The sequence below is a fragment of the Acomys minous genome (assembly GCF_964271855.1).
Source record: "Acomys minous genome assembly, chromosome: 9".
In the NCBI taxonomy this organism is placed as follows: domain Eukaryota; kingdom Metazoa; phylum Chordata; class Mammalia; order Rodentia; family Muridae; genus Acomys; species Acomys minous.
This window is the reverse complement of record NC_140490.1, coordinates 89515118-89532538: the sequence shown is the minus strand read 5'-3', so window position 1 is coordinate 89532538 and position 17421 is coordinate 89515118. Positions and strand designations below refer to the sequence as shown.

The 17421-nt window shown below is 50.8% G+C and overlaps 1 protein-coding gene and 1 long non-coding RNA gene across 3 annotated transcripts in view; one reads left to right on the top strand and one right to left on the bottom strand.

The window, feature by feature from the left end:
• Positions 1–17421, top strand: part of CHST11 (carbohydrate sulfotransferase 11) — a 198873-nt gene that overhangs the window by 127887 nt on the left and 53565 nt on the right. The window lies entirely within an intron of this gene.
• On the bottom strand, positions 3767–6517 carry LOC311605637. Its single transcript, XR_014782039.1, has 3 exons — positions 6283–6517; positions 5884–6241; positions 3767–5853 (listed from the first exon to the last, which is right to left on the bottom strand). It is a non-coding gene; the product is annotated as an uncharacterized lncRNA (long non-coding RNA).

Below are 17421 nucleotides of genomic sequence, written 5' to 3'. Positions count from 1 at the left end.
TGACTGGATAAGAGGAATGCTAGATGGTGGAGAACAAGGCAGATCTTCTAGCAGCTTATTATGGGGGTTTAGGGAATTCTTGAGAATTCAAAGAAAAGAGTCTCAAAGCGTGGCATTTCAGAAACTGGTGAGCTGCTGGGTTTAGGGGCAGGACACGGGAACCTCCTCAGATCGGCCTGTGGGGTTGGTTCCCTGGTCCCTGGTTCCAGCCCACTGTTTCACTCATACAAATCTGTTAAGCCCTCTTTCCAGATTGTTCTACTCTTATATGTAATGGCTCTGGTCCCTCAGCCCCTCCACTGCAGGCTGGGGACAGTGTCCCATAGGAGCCTCAGTCCTTGCCGCTTGCTGGCTGAACTTGGCTGGTGACAGTGTCCTACAGGAGGCACCCTCCCTTTCTTCTTTGATATGGGGGGTACAAGTTCCTCACTGTTATTTCCAGAATACGGAAGCAGTCCTGGTAGTAGAAGCCACCTCCCACACTGGGCCATGCGGGCCGCTGGATGTGGTCCCTGCCGGACCATGGCTTTGGAGGAGTTCCCTGGGAACATTTGTCTCAGTTGTCAACATTGTGAGGCCATAGCCGCACCCCCACTTTTCAGAGTGTGCTGTGGCCATCGGGGACAAGGCTCCTTCACCGGATGTGATTCACAGGTGGCACAGACACCCACAGCACAGGGTGGTGAGGGGTTCCCCTCTGATCAGGGGTCACACTGAGCCGCTCCTGTGACGTAAACGCTGGCTGACGCTGCCTCATGATTCTTCCCTGATGCAGATTCCACTTGGGGCAGTAATTCGTGATGACTTCACTGCCTTCCCCCAGGAACCTGAGAGGACAGGGTCAAGTCTGTCTTGGTGACAGACTTGGTGACATAGTCCTTGGACCACCACCCCACCCCACCCCCAGACTCAGTAGGCGCACGCGGCAGCTGTCTGTGACTGATAACTGCACTGAGAGTTCTGAGTTAGCTACATGGCTGTTCTTTGAGCACCATAGAAGTTGCCATGTGCGGACTTCAATCCAGCCTGGATGACACCTGAGGGAAGGCGTCAGTAAGGGACAGGCCACAGCCTGGCTGCAGTTCTCTATGACCCAGGGCTACTCTAAGGAGAGCTCAGAGCTCTTCTGGCAACCACAGGTGGCTTAAGGGACATCCTGTGCCCTGTGTTGTCCACACGTCTCTCTAGGGTTTCCGTGCACTTTTTTGTTTTTACAGTTTCCAGGAGGTCGAGAGCTGCTTTTCCACTTGACCACCTTGTCCTGGCACTGAGTGTGCACATCCCATGTCCTCAGATGGCTTGAGCCAAATCTGTCTCAACATTTCTGGGACTCAAATTTTGTCTTCAACCCCGGGTCCACCACCTGAGACCCCCGCACTCTCACTGCCACACGAAGCAGAGCCCTCCTCAGAGAGGGAGGGCTCGCTCATCTTTGGGCTGCTTGTGTGGCCTGCATTCATCCTTGTGTCTTCCATCCTGTAAACCATGAGAGGAACAGACCTGGGAGTCCATCAAGGCTTATAGGCTACATACAGGTGGAAAGCGGCATCCCTGGCAGGCTATAGGGATAGGACAGCACGGGGCCAGTAGGGTGTGGTGTATATTGGCGGGGTATCTGCTTCGCAAGTAGTGAAAGTCCTAGTACCGCCCAGAGTGTGGGAGAATCTTCACACAGGCAGAGTGAGAAAGTGAACAGAGCTGTGTAAACAACAAATGCCTGTGTGGCTGGTTCGAGGCTCCTGATGTCTCTGTAGGACTTGCCATGTTAGCAAGAACTGCTCTCGGCCAAGATGTGTGTGGCTCTCCTCTTTCTACTTTCAGTAGGGTTCATATCCAGCTCCAGTTTTATCTAAGAGGGAAAAGGGGAGCCCTTGAGGACATGGCTTGGTGATCTCTGTGAGGGCAGCTGATGGTGACAAGTTCTCTAGGCTTCAGCACCAGCCCTTGCTGGCACCAGCAGACCTGTGCTTCGCACGGGCGTGGTTTCCACACCTGGCAGATGAACAATTCAGTTGAACAATACTGCTAACGGCTCCAGTTCAGTTGAACCGTGCTGTTACGGGTTTAAAGTTCATAGTCACAGTCATCCCCATTTCCCTGATCCAGGTCCCTGAGGTCTCAAGGAGTAGAGGAAATTGGACCCCCAGTCAAGCATGATGGTGCAGGTGTGTGATTCTTGCACTGGAGAGGTAGAGATATAAGGATCCTGGGGGGCTCCCCAGCCACCCAGCCTACCCTATTGCCAGTGAGAGGCAGTCTCGAAAAGCAAGGTAGATACTGTTGAGGAATAGCACCCACTCACACATACATGAACCTGTATGCACACAAACTTGTGCCCACAAACATACACACACACAAGAGGAACATCACAGATATCGCGTGTGCAGAAGTATTGCCTCTTAAAGCCTTTTGCCTGTGCGCATGTTTGTGTGTGTTCACATGTGTGCACATTTGTACTTGTGTGCCTGGTGTGTGTGTGTGTGCGCGTGCGTGCAGATGTGATACAATCTCATCTCTGGGTATCCATGGGGACTGGCTACAGGACACACACACACACACACACACACACACACACACACCTGCAGATGCCCAAGTCCCTTGCATGAAATGGTGCAGTATCTGTGTAAAGCCAACATTCATTCTTGTGTGTTCGGAAGCCACGTCCAGATGGGTCAGAACACCTACAACGGTGTGACTGTGACCGCAGTGTTTGCAGCGCCCCATTGCATTGTCCAGAGAATAAACACGAGGAAAACAAACACACCTAGATGACTTGAGTACGGAGGCAGGCGTTGCACAAATACTTCGACTGACAAGTGATTGCATCCACAGATGCGAAATCTGTGGTCGAAAGGCCTGCTCTACAAGGTAGCATCACTGTCGGCTGAAGCTTCAGGAAGTCACCTGTGCGCGGCTCAGTGAAATGCCATACTGCTAGGAGGACGGGAAATCTTTATCAGAGGAGTCTGGAGCATGCGCAGGGCAAGGTCTGTGCAAACAAAGCGGGTGGGATAACCTTCTCAGTGACCACCTTACCTGGTCACGTGCAAGGACACTACCTGTTGCACACTTATCCCCATTGCCAGTCCTGAGTTGAGCTGGCGTTGGTCACTTGGCCTGCTGAGGGAAATAATCTACCTCCTGGGCCCTGCAGCCCCTCTTATCGGCTGTCACATGCTTCCTAAAGCCAGGAAGGTACCGGCAGTCTTCAAAGAGTGATGGCTTGGAGCTTAACAAACCCGGAACGCAGTGGCAGGCACAGCTCCAGAAAGCTGTGCGTGCACGGCTTTGCTCTTGGCAGCCAAGCAGAGGATGTCTTTTCTAGAAATGTCAGCTGGGGAGTGAGAAATCTGAAAATATCAATGTGGAGTCTGCTTCCTTGTCTCTCGCCCTGGGCAGGGGGGTGGGGGGTGTCTTTGGGAGGTCGGGGGTTCTCACAGCTGCACGTGCCCTTTGTGGCTTTTAGTTTCCTGATACTCAGAGGAAACAAGCTGTGTCTTTCTTATTTCCTTTGGAGTGTAGGGGGTGCCATTTGAAAAAAAGGGGGGCCCCTTGGTTCTCCTTGTCTTGGCTGTGAGAGCTGCCAAGTTTGAGGGTTTCTGAAGGGGGGTGGAGCAGGATTAGAAATGACTAGAAGGACTGTTTAGTAACTGATGGGAATTGCATCCTGCAGCCACCACACAGACAGAGGACCTCCCCTCAGTATCTGTCCATTGAAGTGTTCAGACAGTTCTAAGCACATAACTTAAACACATCTGGGCAAAATTACACTTAGGGGCTGGGGATATAGCTCAGTGTGTTGACCTATCATACACAAAAGCTGGGGTTCAATCCCCAACACTGCATAAGCCTGGTTTATCGCCAACACTGCATAAACTCCTCACTCAGGGAGGGTAGAGGGACGAGGATCAGGAGAGTTCAAGGTCAGCCTCCGGTACTTACTGCATTTGAGGCCAGCCTGGACTAGAGACGTTGTAAAAAAAGCAAAGCAAAGCAAAACAAAACCACAGATTGCCTTCAACTCTTCTTTGCTATGATGTAAACCAACCCTCCCTGTTGAGTTCATCTTGTCATTTCTATAGGCTGCTCCCCCTTGGCCCCATTTGTCATCGAGGACAGATTCCGCGTCCAACCTGCAATGTCTGGTCGTGTGGCCAATGCTCTCCCTTCAAAGACAGTCCAGCTTCACTGCCACCTGCAACAGACACGCCTGGGCTCCCGCAGCTGGCAAGCCCTCTTCCTGGGCATCTTGCCAAGCCTGTAGGCTGCCCATTTGGTAGCCCTCTCCTGCTTCAAAATGTAAAGGCCTCGCGGCACACTATGGAGGAAGGGAGAGGCTCTGACTCCGGCGTGGGACTGAACCCCGGGGGCCGCGCCGTCAGCAGCTGGAAATCCCGGCCTTGGCCTCAAGAGTCCTCGCAGGTGGCTCTGTCTTGCAGGGGACGACAGGCCTGAGCCACCTGTGTTGGGAGGAATGAATGTCGCCAGACTCAGCTGTCCCCCTGAAGCAGGTGGAAGTCAGTGTCGGGGACACACTGTTGCAGACGGTTTGCTGGAGTGGTTTGTAGGACTCTCCACAGGTGCTGGCGCAGGGCCTTACCCTCATGAGAGCCCGAGGTCCATGCCATGGAAGCAAAGCTTTCTTGTCTTTTTTTTTTTTTAAGATTTGTTTATTTATTATATATACAGTGCACATCAGATCACTTTATAGATGGTTGTGAGCCACCAGGTGGTTGCTGGGAATTGAACTCAGGACCTCTGGAAGAGCAGTTGGTGCTCTTAACCTCTGAGCCATCTCTCCAGCCCCCCGCCTTTTTTTTTTAATGACCAGCAATGCCCACCTTGACTTCCATTTACACACTCCAGGGAGGGACTTGCAATGATCCTAGGGTTCAACTCAGCATCCCTGTCATTTCAGTGTAGGAAACTGAGGCTGCGAGAAGTGATTGTACCTACCCAATTCAGAGTCAGGGCGCTGGGCTGGGCCTGGAGCTCTGGCCTCACGGTTTTTGTTTTTGTTTTGTTTTTCTGAGACAGGGTTTCTCTGTGTAGTCTTGGCTGTCCTAGACTCACTTTGTAGACCAGGCTGGCCTCGAACTAACAGCTGGCCTCACGTTTTTCATCTGGGAAGAAGTTACTTGTGCTGGAAATGTAGCCTGGGCTGGGGACGAAGTGGCCACAGAGGCTGTAACCCTGTGGCCCCTCCTGAATTTGATGTGTGCCCTCTTGGATTCTGGGGGTCCTTCTGCACCCTGCTAGGCCTGAGCCTCTAGGACCCCAGCCCTCCCCTCCCCCCTCCTGCTGGCTACGCTGTGACTAATCTCTTTTCCCATGAGGTGAGCCAAAACAAGATTAGAGCTTTATTAAAAGGAAATTAAACTGGGAAATGGAAGGCTAAACAAACCTCAAGTGAAGGGGGGAAGAAAAAAACCAGCCCCCAAAGCAAGTAGTGAGATCACCCAACCCAGGTCTCCATCCTGCTGGGTTATGCTGCTTGCACCCCAGGCCAGGCTTTCCAGCAGGTGGCCTCCAGCCTAGCTCCCCTCACAAGCCCTACTGGTGGCTGTGGTCACACTGGCTAGCACGGGAACTTCAGCAGATGGCTTCTTGGAGGGGGCCAGCGTGTGACACCGCATGTGCCTTCCAGCCCTCTGCCCAAACCAAGGCTTCCTGGGACCTTTTCTGATTCTCACATTCGGAACCACTGCCAACCGCTTCCTGGAGAGACCTGTGGTGTTTCTTCACTCTCCTCCCCCTTCCCGCACCTCCCACACCCCCCCCCAAGCCCCCCCACCCCCACCTCCAGGGTCAGAAACTGCACCTTCTTCCCTGTGACGCTGGTCCCACTCCACTCTCCTCTTTCACACACACACACACACACACACACACACACACACACACACACACACACCAACGAGAATGCCTCTAGTCTACCTCAGCACCTGGGTTTTCTGCCCAACCCCCTCCCAGTGGCATTTGTTGCTTTTGTCTACACACCGTCTCCTCCTTCATCTCGTGGTTCTAGAGTCCGTGGCATCCAGGAACATGGTGCTGGCTTCTGCTTGGCCTCTGACAAGGACTTTTCATTACAACTTGACAGAGCAAGAGCCACTGATGCCATCCTAGGGGCCCCACCCTCGTGCCTCAGCCAAATCCTCATCAGCTCCGGCAGGCCTCTCCTCGAAATCTCTTAACAAGGGGGATTTGGAGATTGGGCCCTCTGCCCTCCCGGGCCCTTCACCTTCATCATAGCGGTGACTAAACATTCTTATCTTCCTTCACCTTCATCATAGCGGTGACTAAACATTCTTATCTTTTCCTTTCTTCTCCTGACATGAGGCTCAGTGAGGACCAGGGCTCCCACATGTCACACTCAACCCTGAACTTCCAGAAGGCCTGGTGAGTGAGGCAAGCCTTCCCCTTAGTGCCTGCTCTGTGCAGGCTGTCACACTAGGTGCTGGTCCGCAGGGAGCAGTGGTTGAGTTTGCAGTGAGGCCTGCTCAGCAGCATCCCTGGATGATGGACCATGGGGTGGGGTGGGGGAGGGGTGCTCATTCTGACTGAGCAGAGGTGTTTCTAGCAGTGACAGGGATGGATGGATGGATGGATGACCTCATGTGTGTGGAGGTGTTCTCCCTGTCACACACAGAGAGTGGCAGCGGTGGGTACTATACAGTAAAACCGAAGAGAGCCATGGTTATGACACTGCCTGTGAAGCCTCCAGAAGGGCCCCATCCCTCCCCAGTCTGTGGGTCTGTGGAGGAGGAGCTGGCTGGCTGCTGTTATGTGGCAGCCAAGCTAGGTGACAGCGACAGGCAGCAAAGAAGTCGAGGGCGGCTGGGCTCGCAAGGCGCATTTTCTCCTCATGTCAGCTTCGTGGAAGTCAGCCGGCTCCCTTTGAAAACTGGAGCCAAATATTTTCACTTCATGTAAAATAAATTTTTGAATTCCCACTTAAAGAACATACTGGAAAACTGCTCTTAAGTGTGCGTCTTTTCAGACTGTAAAGTGATCATTTGTGGGGGAAAGTATAGAAAAACTGAAGGGAAAAAAAAGAGAAGCATTTTTAATTCCTCTACTCCAAGGTAGTTATTGTACATGTTTAAATTTATCTTCTAGTGTTTTTTTTTATACACAAAAACACAAAAAGTTTAAAAAAGATTAGATCATATCTTGTGTGTACTTCGCTGTACTTAATAGAGTATGAACATTTTTTTTTACCTTGATAAATACACAATGAGAGTTTTATCTGCTGTGTACTGTTGCTGTTAGATATTATCTATAAATAGAACAAACCGTGCCTAAGGGCTGGGGAGGGAACGTAGTGACAGAGCGTGTGCTTGGCATGCGCAAGGTCCCAGCAGCGGGGAAAGCTCCACCTCAGGCAGCTGGGGAGATGGCTCAGAGGTTAAAGTTTTTGCTGCCTAAGTCTGAGGACCTTAGTTTGGATCCCCAGCACCTCCGTAAAACAAAAACAAAAACTGGGTGTAGGCCAGGCATGGTGGCGCACATCTTTAATCCCAGTACTCGGGAGGCAAAGGCAGGCGGATCGCTGTGAGTTTGAGGCCAGCCTGGTGTACAAAGTGAGTCCAGGACAGCCAGGGCTACACAGAAAAACTCTGTCTTTAAAAAAAAAAAAAGACAAAACAAAACAAAAAAACTGGGTGCAGTGGTATGTACCTGTAACCCCAGCGCTAGGGAGGTGGAGAGTGGCGGGTCCCTAGAGTGCACTGCCTTCCACTCTAGCAGAATCTGTGAGATTCTGGTTTCGTGAGGAGACTGTCTCAGGAAATAAGATGGAGAGAGACTGTTGGAGAAGACGCCTGACATTAACCTCTGGCCTCCATATGTGGGGACGTGGGCATGTGGTTGGATTGGTGTGAGAACGCCCTCCTCCCAGCTTGTACCTTCACACAGAGTTCGTGCTCTTTGCTTCTGCCCGGGTCTTTCCACTGGACTCCTAAATGTGCTTGCTTGCTTTCCCCAGATTGAGCGGGTTGAGAGAGCCAGTGGGAATCTGCCTTCTCTGTGGCCTTGTAGTTGTCTTTTTAGTTTCTGTCTTAATTACTGTGTGTGTGTGTGTGTGTGTGTGTGTGTGTGTGTGTGAGAGAGAGAGAGAGAGAGAGAGAGAGAGAGAGAGAGAGAGAGAGAGAGAGAGAGAGAGACTATGACGAAAGCAATTTATAAAAGAAAGCATCCAATATGAGCCTCAGAGTCGCAGCCGGTTAGAGCCAGGAAGCATGGGGACAGGCTTGCAGCCATGGTGTGGGAGCAGCAGCTGGGAGCGCACGTCTCATCCACAAGCACAAGGCAGAGAGAGCTTACTGGGAATGATGTAGGTGTTTGAAACCTCAAAGCCTACCCCCAGTGACGTGCAACCTCCAACAAGGCCACACTCCCCAATTCTGGAGACTAGAGACCAAGTAACCGAACGTATGAGCCTATGGGGTGCCGTTCTTATTCGAACCTCCACAGTCACAAATGCCATCATTTGGCCAGGATTCCATCTGTGACCCAGGCCTGCCCTACCGTGGGTGGGAAGAGACTGTACAACAAGGTGATCATATTGAAATCCCACACCACCCAACTCTCACAACGGTCACTTCTCAGTCAGTCCTCTCCATTAGGCAGCCTTGTTGTTTCCACTGTTTTGCTGTTGTAAGGAACACATACTCCCTGATTGAAAATCGCTGGGTCGGCCCATGGCTTTACTGCAGGATTTCCATGTCACAGGCTAGGAGCCATAGGCCTATTGGGGGCCATGCCCACGACGTCTCCGCAGCATCTTTCACTTAACGCATTTACAGAGATGAACCTGGCAGGGAGGCGGGGAGGGGTTCAGAGAGTCTAACCAGAAGCAGAATTCAGCTTGATGGGACTCACAAAAGGCCCCCTGGGAGGGATGAACAGAGACCTAGAACCCACTAGATATGAGGCACCCTGAGACTTCTCAGAGAAGCCACTGGGACCCTGATGCTTGAAGGCACAGAGTGACCAAGCTGGCTGAGTCATAACGGGGGGGGGGGGGGCATACTCCAACCTCAGCCAGTCCCACAGCTCTCCTTCTGACATTTTCTACCAAGTCCTCGTATTGGCTAAACTGAGACCAGGATCAGCCCCACGGCCAATGGTTTGTCTGACCGTGCCCTCAGACCCTAGGGGACAAGGCAAGTTAGAAGAGGCCAGAGAATGGGAGACAGCGGGCCCGAACACATTCAGCCTTACTGCATTATCCAAAATGTCAGTAGAATGCAGGCTGCCGTGGCAGCAGAGGTAGCCGGTCCTCCTTGCTGTCAGTGGGAGCAGGGTGGTTATTAACAGTCATTACAACAGTAGTATTAGCTATCGTGTGCTAAGTATTTTCCATGTAGAGGGCAGCGTGTTACATTACAGGGCATTTTGCACGTAGTATTTCTAATTTTTATAGTCAATCTGCTACGCACATGTTGTTACGTATCTGTCTCGCTCGGGCGAGGCAAAATGGGTCTGTAAGGCTCAGCCTTCTGCCTGAGGGCGCGCGCGCGCGCGCGCGCGCGCGCGTGCACGCACACGCACACGCACACACACACACACACACACGCACGCACGCACACACACGCACGCACGCAGAAGAAATGGGATTTCTACTTCAATCTGGATAATTAAAAAAAAAGCAATGGGAGCCAAGCTCAAGAAGTGAGCACATGGTTTCCTCCATAGTGGAAAAGTGACTGGAGGAGGAGGAGGGGAGGAGCAGAGAGAGAAAGGAGAAAGTGAGGGAGCAGGAGGTGATCCCTAACCTACCAGTTTGTCCGGACAACCCCCGTGTGTTGTCACAGAGTTCAAAGAACACAAGAAGCAGAGACCAGACCCCGTGCAGTAAGGGCCTGGGGTCCAGGAGTCTATGTGGAAGCCTTGTATCTTAATGAGTGATAGCAGAGAGGCAAGTCTTCCCTGGAGGCACCTGCTGCTTCTCAACACTGTCCTGGCAGCCCGAGGTACCCAAGAGGTGTGCCAGCAAGTGCCTGACTCAGGCGCAGCATTTCTTGACCTCCCCAGCGCTGTGCCCCTTGAATTCAGTTCCTCATGTTGTGGTGACACACACCGCCCCCCCCCCACCACCACCATAAAATTATTTTCGTTGCTGTGTCATAACTGTAATGTTGGGGCAGGTACTAATCATACTGTAAATATCTGATATGTGGATATCTGATATGTGACCCCGGCAAAGGGTCATTCGACTCACCCATTTTTCTAATAGCCAGTCTGACCTGGCTTTTAGAAATGCATCGATTTTTCCCCCCAGCCCCTTTGGTAGCCAGGCACTCAGCTCATCTCCTAGTTGAAAGCCAGCCAGCACACCACACCATCGGGCGCATGTCTGAGTTATGCTAAAGCCTCATTATCATTGCTTATTTGCATTTTTAAAAAAAAACAAAATGCTAGATTTATGAAACCTGACTGGCAATCTGATGCCCACTCAGATGGAAAAGACCTGTGGGTTTTCCTCTCCAGTTCTCAATGCACTAGCAGTGGGCTAGCCCAGCCTCCTCTGCAGTTCTCTATGAGCCAGCAGTGGGCTAGCCCGGCCTTTTCATCTTGCAGGGGAAGGCTGGCGGACGTGTGCAACAAACTGACCCCACTCTTTGCTCTGCTGTTACCATCGCCGAAAATGAAATATTGCCTGTCAGCCCCAGTAAGAGAGACTGGTCCAAGTGAGAGATCAGCAGAAACACCCTGCACCGCCCCTTTTATCACCTAGGGCTATCCCTGTTGCTTGGGCCCCTGGCTACTCCTTTGTGCTGCAGAGGCAGCTGAACATAAGTGACTGATTCAGTCATTCTGGAAGGTTCTGAGGGAACAAATCCAGAATCTGTGGCTCCAGCTTAGTACTGCTGGTTCTTCTTATTTATTTTATTTTCTCTCCACTCCAATTTTTTTTTAAGATCTATTTGCCAGGCAGTGGTGGCGCACGCCTTTAATCTCAGCACTCGGGAGGCAGAGGCAGGTGGATCTCTGTAAGTTCAAGGCCAGCCTGGTCTACAAAGTGAGTCCAGGACAACCAAGACTACACAGAGAAACCCTGTCTCAAAAAACAAAGAAACAAAATAAAGGTACTATTTATTTATTATGTAAAGAGTGTTCTGCCCACCAGAAGAGAGCATCAAATCACATGATAGATAGTTATGAGCCACCATGTGGTTACTGGGAATTGAGCTCAGGACCTCTGGAAGAGCAGCAGTCAGTGCTCTTAACCTCTGAGCCATCTCTCCAGCCTCTAATTTTTTTTTTAAAGTTGTTCTTTATATTGCTTTCTGACCCTTCTTGGCTCCAGACCTGGACCCAATCTCAAACCCCAAAACCAAACAACCCCTTCCCAAACAAACAAACAAACAACAACAACAACAACAACAACAAAAACCCAACCAGATAGCTAGCTGAGCTGTCGCTGGGCTGGGGGACTGATAGGATTACAGGAAGAACAAATGCCCGGTCCCCGTTGAGCACAAGACCACCAGGAAGTTGCAAGCTACATGCAGGGAGCCAGGATAAGAGCTTGGCTTTGCCTGGAATATTCATTCCCAGGGAGGCAGCTCAGGGTCGCAGCGGTGTTTTGACCGAGTTCCTTAAGGGTACAGTGCACAGGGCCAGGGCCACTGTCATCTAGGAAACAGCGTGGGGCTGCTGTACTTATTGCTCACGCTCTCAGCTGTGGCAGGAAACTGTCAGAGCCTCCAGGGCACCATTTGTAAGCCCAGCTGAGGAAGGGCAGCACCCAGCTGGGGAAGGTGACTAGGGACGGTGTATGTGGGGGAACAGTGGCTGGCACTCCCTCCCACAGCTAAAGGAGTCAGCCTGCTTTTCCACTTTAGTCAACGTGCTGGGCCCTATGCCTGGTGAGCATCATGATTTTAAGGATGTAGTTCCCTTGATTTATTCTACATACTTATCTATTTATTTGCGTGTGCGCACACACACACACACAATTCATTCTACTGTGAAAGCCCCAGGGATGGAGCTCCAATTTGCCAGACTATGTATATGTATATATGTATATATATATATATATATATCACACAAACAAACTTGTAATATGTTAGGTAGGTTTCCAATTTTATACTGGACACATTCTCTGGTATTGCAGGGCACATGCGGCTGCGCTGCAGGTTGCATGCTCGTGTCTGCAGCGTAGTGGCGTTGCTATGCTCGCCTATGAAACCACAGCAGACACATTGCGAAATAACCAGGAGTCCTTTGCGCCTTGGCCCCAGCATCTGTAAGTTCTCAGGTGTTCCCGCTCTCGTTGCAAGCGAGGAGTGAGGGATGTGCTTGTGCCACGTTTAAAAATGGCAGGCGCTGATCTGGTTTGCTGTTTTTTGTTTGTTTCTTCCCCCTCCCCCCCCCCATGGCTCTAAGTTGTGTGTTGCACTACCAGTCACCAGGGCTGAGTTCCAGACAGCAGGAAGGACGAGCAGAGGGTGGTACCTTGGCCTGGAAAGCAGGACTGTCTGAGCAGTCCTCCGGGGCTTTCTACCTATGAGTTGCTGGACAGAGGGTGTCCTCTGCCCCTGCTGGGGAGATTGGGATGTCAGTGTCTATTCCCCGCCAGGTGAGGAGCAGATGGGATGGTGTACTAAAATGCATCCATGTCGATAGTAGGATGGAGGCTCCCCGATTGGTACCTCTGATCTAGGCCTATAACACAGAATTCCAGAGCCAAGGGGCCCCCAGTAATGCTATGTGGCCCCATCCCTATCAGAGCCCATCGCTGGGGTACAGGAGGTGCCACCTCCCCCCAGGATTTTGCTGATTATTCTGAGATACTTGTGACATTGCCATCCCTATCCTTGGGCATTCAGATATTGCCCCAGCCAGAGAGATAAAGATCCACACACCCATACGCCATCACCCTGGCTGCAGAACATCTATTGGGTGGGGGGAGGGGGCAAGGAGGAGGGGAGAAGACAAGGCTTTGTTTCATGTGGCTACTTATTTCCGGTCTTTCTGTTCAGAGTACATTTCTTGACCCCTCCTAGGTCTCTCAAGCACAGAGGTAGCTCACCTCAGGGCTCCACTTTCTAATACCCACTTGCAACGTCCCATTGTTTGTCACCCAGAATTCTGTCAAATGACAGCATGATGGAAAAGGCCCTCTGACACTGCCTCACGAGTACATCGCTCTTTATTGATGAAGAAAGGTGTGGCACAGAGCACTCGAGTCACTAAAAGCCACAAAATATCTGACAGTGTTGCCTAGGTCAGCACTGGGCTCCAGGCTGTGGGCACTAGCTCATGTTTTTTTTCATTTTGTTTCCAATTATGTAACAGTTTTGACAGTTGGATGTGGCAGTACATACTTATGCTTGCAACACTCAGGAGGCTGAGGCAGGAGGATTATGGGTTTGATTTTTTAAGCTGGGCTTTGCAGCAAGATCCTGTACTCAATAAGCAAGCCAAAACAAAACAAAATAAATGGGGGGAAAAATCAACCAAATGAAAAAACCTACCATCAACAACCAAAATTTGGCAGAGTTTCCCCCCTGGTCTACAAAGCATCTTTAATTCTCTCTGCTGCTCTTTCTCTTGAGAGAGAGAGAGAGAGAGAGAGAGAGAGAGAGAGAGAGAGAGAGAGAGAGAGAGAGAGAGAGAGAGAATATAAATGTTTCAAGTCCTTCCACCTCCAGGAGCAAGTGTCACATGAGTTGTCGGTGATCTGTGGTTCCTTCTTACCCATAGCAGTGTGCCTTAGACTCCCAGCTGGATCCGAACCTGCCACACACTCTTTATATCCCATTTCTTATAAAGTTTAATTCATTCGTTAAGCCTGGTTAGGCATCAGCCACAGCGGTAAGACAGAACAGTTAGAGCATGATTGTACTTGGGGGCCTTATTAAGTCAGAGGTTACTTGGGCACAGGCACAGTGCAGTAACAAGCTGACCCAGTGACTAAGACAGCTGCTGAGTTACAAACAGGCAGTAGAGTAAACCTCTAGGATTCATGGGACAGAAGAGTGGTTGTGGTCTAGGCAGAATGGCCCTAGATCACCCTGCTCAGAACAGTGTCAATTTGGAACATTATCTTTTTTTTTTTCCTAGAATTTTCCATCTCAGGCTGAGGTTGATGGGGAGCAGTCAGCATGGAGTGTGCCGTATTTAGCTGATTCTTCTGGGTGACAGTCACTATTGACTAGAAATTAAAAGCTACCTGAAGGGGAGAGTGAGGGTCTTTAGGACCTGCCTCTCAGGTAAACAGTTTTCTGGAACAAAGAGTTGGTCTAGGCATGACAGCTCCTTGTTTCTTTTGCCACAGATAAGAAAGGGGAAAAAAAATCACAGAATCTGTTGCAGGCAGGTCACCTCCCACGTTCACTCTGTGAGCAACACATAAGTAACACACGTTGGATTGCACAGCTTGGAAAATTAGCAGTCATTGTCTCAAATTGCTAGAGTTTGGAAGGCGTTTTTCTTTCTCTTAATTTCCAGGTACTCATGTGTTTGAATAAACAGGTCTTTGAGTACTGGGTCACTGAGAAGCTCTCCAGGTCTCCGATGGCCACAAATGCCTCTGTGGGTCCAGGGGCTCCGGAGTGGCGGGACAGACCTGGCTCAATGAGTGACTGCTTGTCTGCCTTGGCCCAGCCCACAGCATGGTGTCCAAGAGAGGCTGGCCCGGAATAAAGACAGGCTTTCTTTCCCTTTAAGCTCACAAGAGAGGCTCTCTGAAGGTAGCAAGGGAACAGAGCGCTCAGTGTTCGGGGACCGGCCCACCTTCCCTAGTACTTTTCCACCACGACAACAGTCCAGTGCTGTGCTCTGGCCTTGGAGCAGGTTTTACAAGCCCTGTGGAGGAGCACTGGTGAGGTCTCTGCCACAGCGACTCAGAATCTCCCAGGGGAGATGCACAGGGATGTGTCTGTGGGAGGGGGGCGAGGGGGTACATGGGGTGGGGGCGGTTAGCCTACTGCCTGCAGAACAAAGAGCCACAGACTGAGCTGGAACACCGGACTCTTTCTGAGTTTGGAAATTCAAGTTGAGGACCCAGTAGAGTCTGTCTGTCCGTCTGTCTGTCCATCCGTCCGTCTATCCGTCCATCCATCTGTCTGTCCCGTGTTACCATCCTTTTCCTCAGCTATCTCTGTATACATTTCTCTTAGTTAAAGGATGCCCGTTTTAAGCAATTAGCACCCCCCCCCCCAGGCCAAGAGCACAACTTTAATGTACGCTCTTTGGTAAAGGTTCTGTCCCCCAGATAGTCTCATTGTGAAACTATACGTCACAGGTCGTGTGTATCAGGAAGCGGGAAGCTGCCCCGGGACCTGAACAAACAACATTTCTGAGTCCTTCTGCCTTCCACGCCCAGGTCCTGCTTTTATACGCTGGTGATGAGAGCTGTTCCCCATAATGCACCCATGGGTGCCAAGCAAGCACCAAGCATTTTGGCTTATCAGCTCCTGCAAAGTCTACAGTGGCACTTGAGGCTGGGTTGTTATTATCCAAGTTATGTATATGAGGAAGCTGAGGCACAGAGAGAGTTAGTAACCTGCCTGAGGTCACACAGCCAGGGGAGTAGTGGAGCCAGGATTCGAACCCAGTTGGGCTGGCTGCTTGAGGGTACGTTAGAAAGCATTTCCTTTTCCTTAAAAGACTTAACTATCCTTTCCGTGAGTCCCCTCACGGCTTATAGAGGACTCCAGGTACATTGCCCTTTGACCTGCACTACAGAAAAAGGATACAGTCAGAGGAGCTTTGAGTTCCAGAACAGAGAACATGCAGTGCATAAGGGCCCAGGATCAGAGTCCCGTGCCATTGGAGGCCATCAACTGTTTGGCTTTGAGGACATGGTGTGCCCTCTCCATGCCTTCCCTTCCGCACCCTAAGTGGGGGGGAGGGGGGTCTTAGAATTGTTTGCAGAGGATCACAAACAAGCCAGTCATAGCAGCTGATCACTGTAGAGACTACAAGTGTGATGCCATTTCCCCTGGGAGCACCCCTGTCCCCCTCAACCTCTGCCATCACAATCTGAGGCACGGCGCCCTGGGCCCCAGCTCCTCCAAGCATCTGAAGGGCAGCTAGCGTGCTCTGGGAAGTGTTAACAGGACCAAGTGCATACTGAGTACCACAGCTGAAAACCTTCTTGCAAATAAAGGATGCAAATGATCTCATTAGAATTTTATACTGCCAATGATCTCATTAGCATTTTATACTGCCTAGATATTGGGGAGAGATTTGTTACTTAAGAACTTAACTCTTTTCAAATGTAGCCATTCGAAGTTTAAAGTCCCACGCATGGTCGCGTTCTGTTTGCCCAGGACCCTGTGATCTGCATGAGAGACTGTGAGTTGGAGGGGCCACGCTGAACTTGCTCACTGCTGCGTCCTAGTCTCAGCCCCGGCCTTGTTCCTGTAGGACAATGATTCTCAACCTTCCTGAAGCTGCGACCCTTGAATATAGTTCCTCATGTTGTGGCAACCCCCAGCCATAGAGTTATTTTCGTTGCTACTTCATAACTGTAATTTTGCTACCGTTACAGATTGTAATGTAAATGTCTGTGTTCTTCCATGGTCTTTGGCGATCCCTGTGAAAGGGTCCTTTGACCCCAAAGGGCTTGCGACCCACAGGTTGAGAACCACTACTGCAGAAGATGCCAGAAAATAGCCACTGGGGAAGTTTTGATGATAACAGGTGGGTTTTATATCCAGGGGGATCTGCTGGGCACCACGTTAGTACCAGAAACTGCTTGGCCCCAGAGCTTAAGGAATCAGTAGCCTGGGCCTCTAGTTCCCTGGGTATCGGTGGCATTCAGCCCTCCACCTGTAGACTGGAGGGGGTGGGCTGAATGGTGTGTGTGTGTGTGTGTGTGTGTGTGAGAGAGAGAGAGAGAGAGAGAGAGAGAGAGAGAGAGAGAGAGAGAGAGAGAGAGAACCCATCACCAACTCTTTTAGAGGTTAGAAATAGCCCGGCTCTTTTGCCCAGGAGCAAACAGGTTTTCGGAAGTTTCTTCTCTTGCCAGTGTGTTGGAGACATCGGGTTTGGACAGAGAAAATGGGAGCTCATTTTTGTAGGCCATAGGAAGCTGATGAAAGAGAGCCATACCCAGCAGGAGAGAAAAGCCGGGAGAAAAGTTCCACTAAGCCTAAGATCCGTGTTGGGCTTGGCTTCACACACAGCTCATGGTGAAGACAGAGGATTTGTTTATCCCTCCCACATCCCTTCATGTTCCTGACAGGGACATGCCTGACGGTCTTCCTTGGCTTCAAGTCTCGTGGAGACAGAGTCACCACCTGCAACCTTAGCCTAACCCAGGGTTTGAGTCTACTGGAAAACAGATCAGGCGAGGAGCCCCAATCCAAGGATGCTGAAGAGGCATGAGACAGGGGTGGTCCTGAGGTCTAATCCTGTCCATGTGAACTGACTGGGATTCTTGTCCCTTTCTGTTATTTC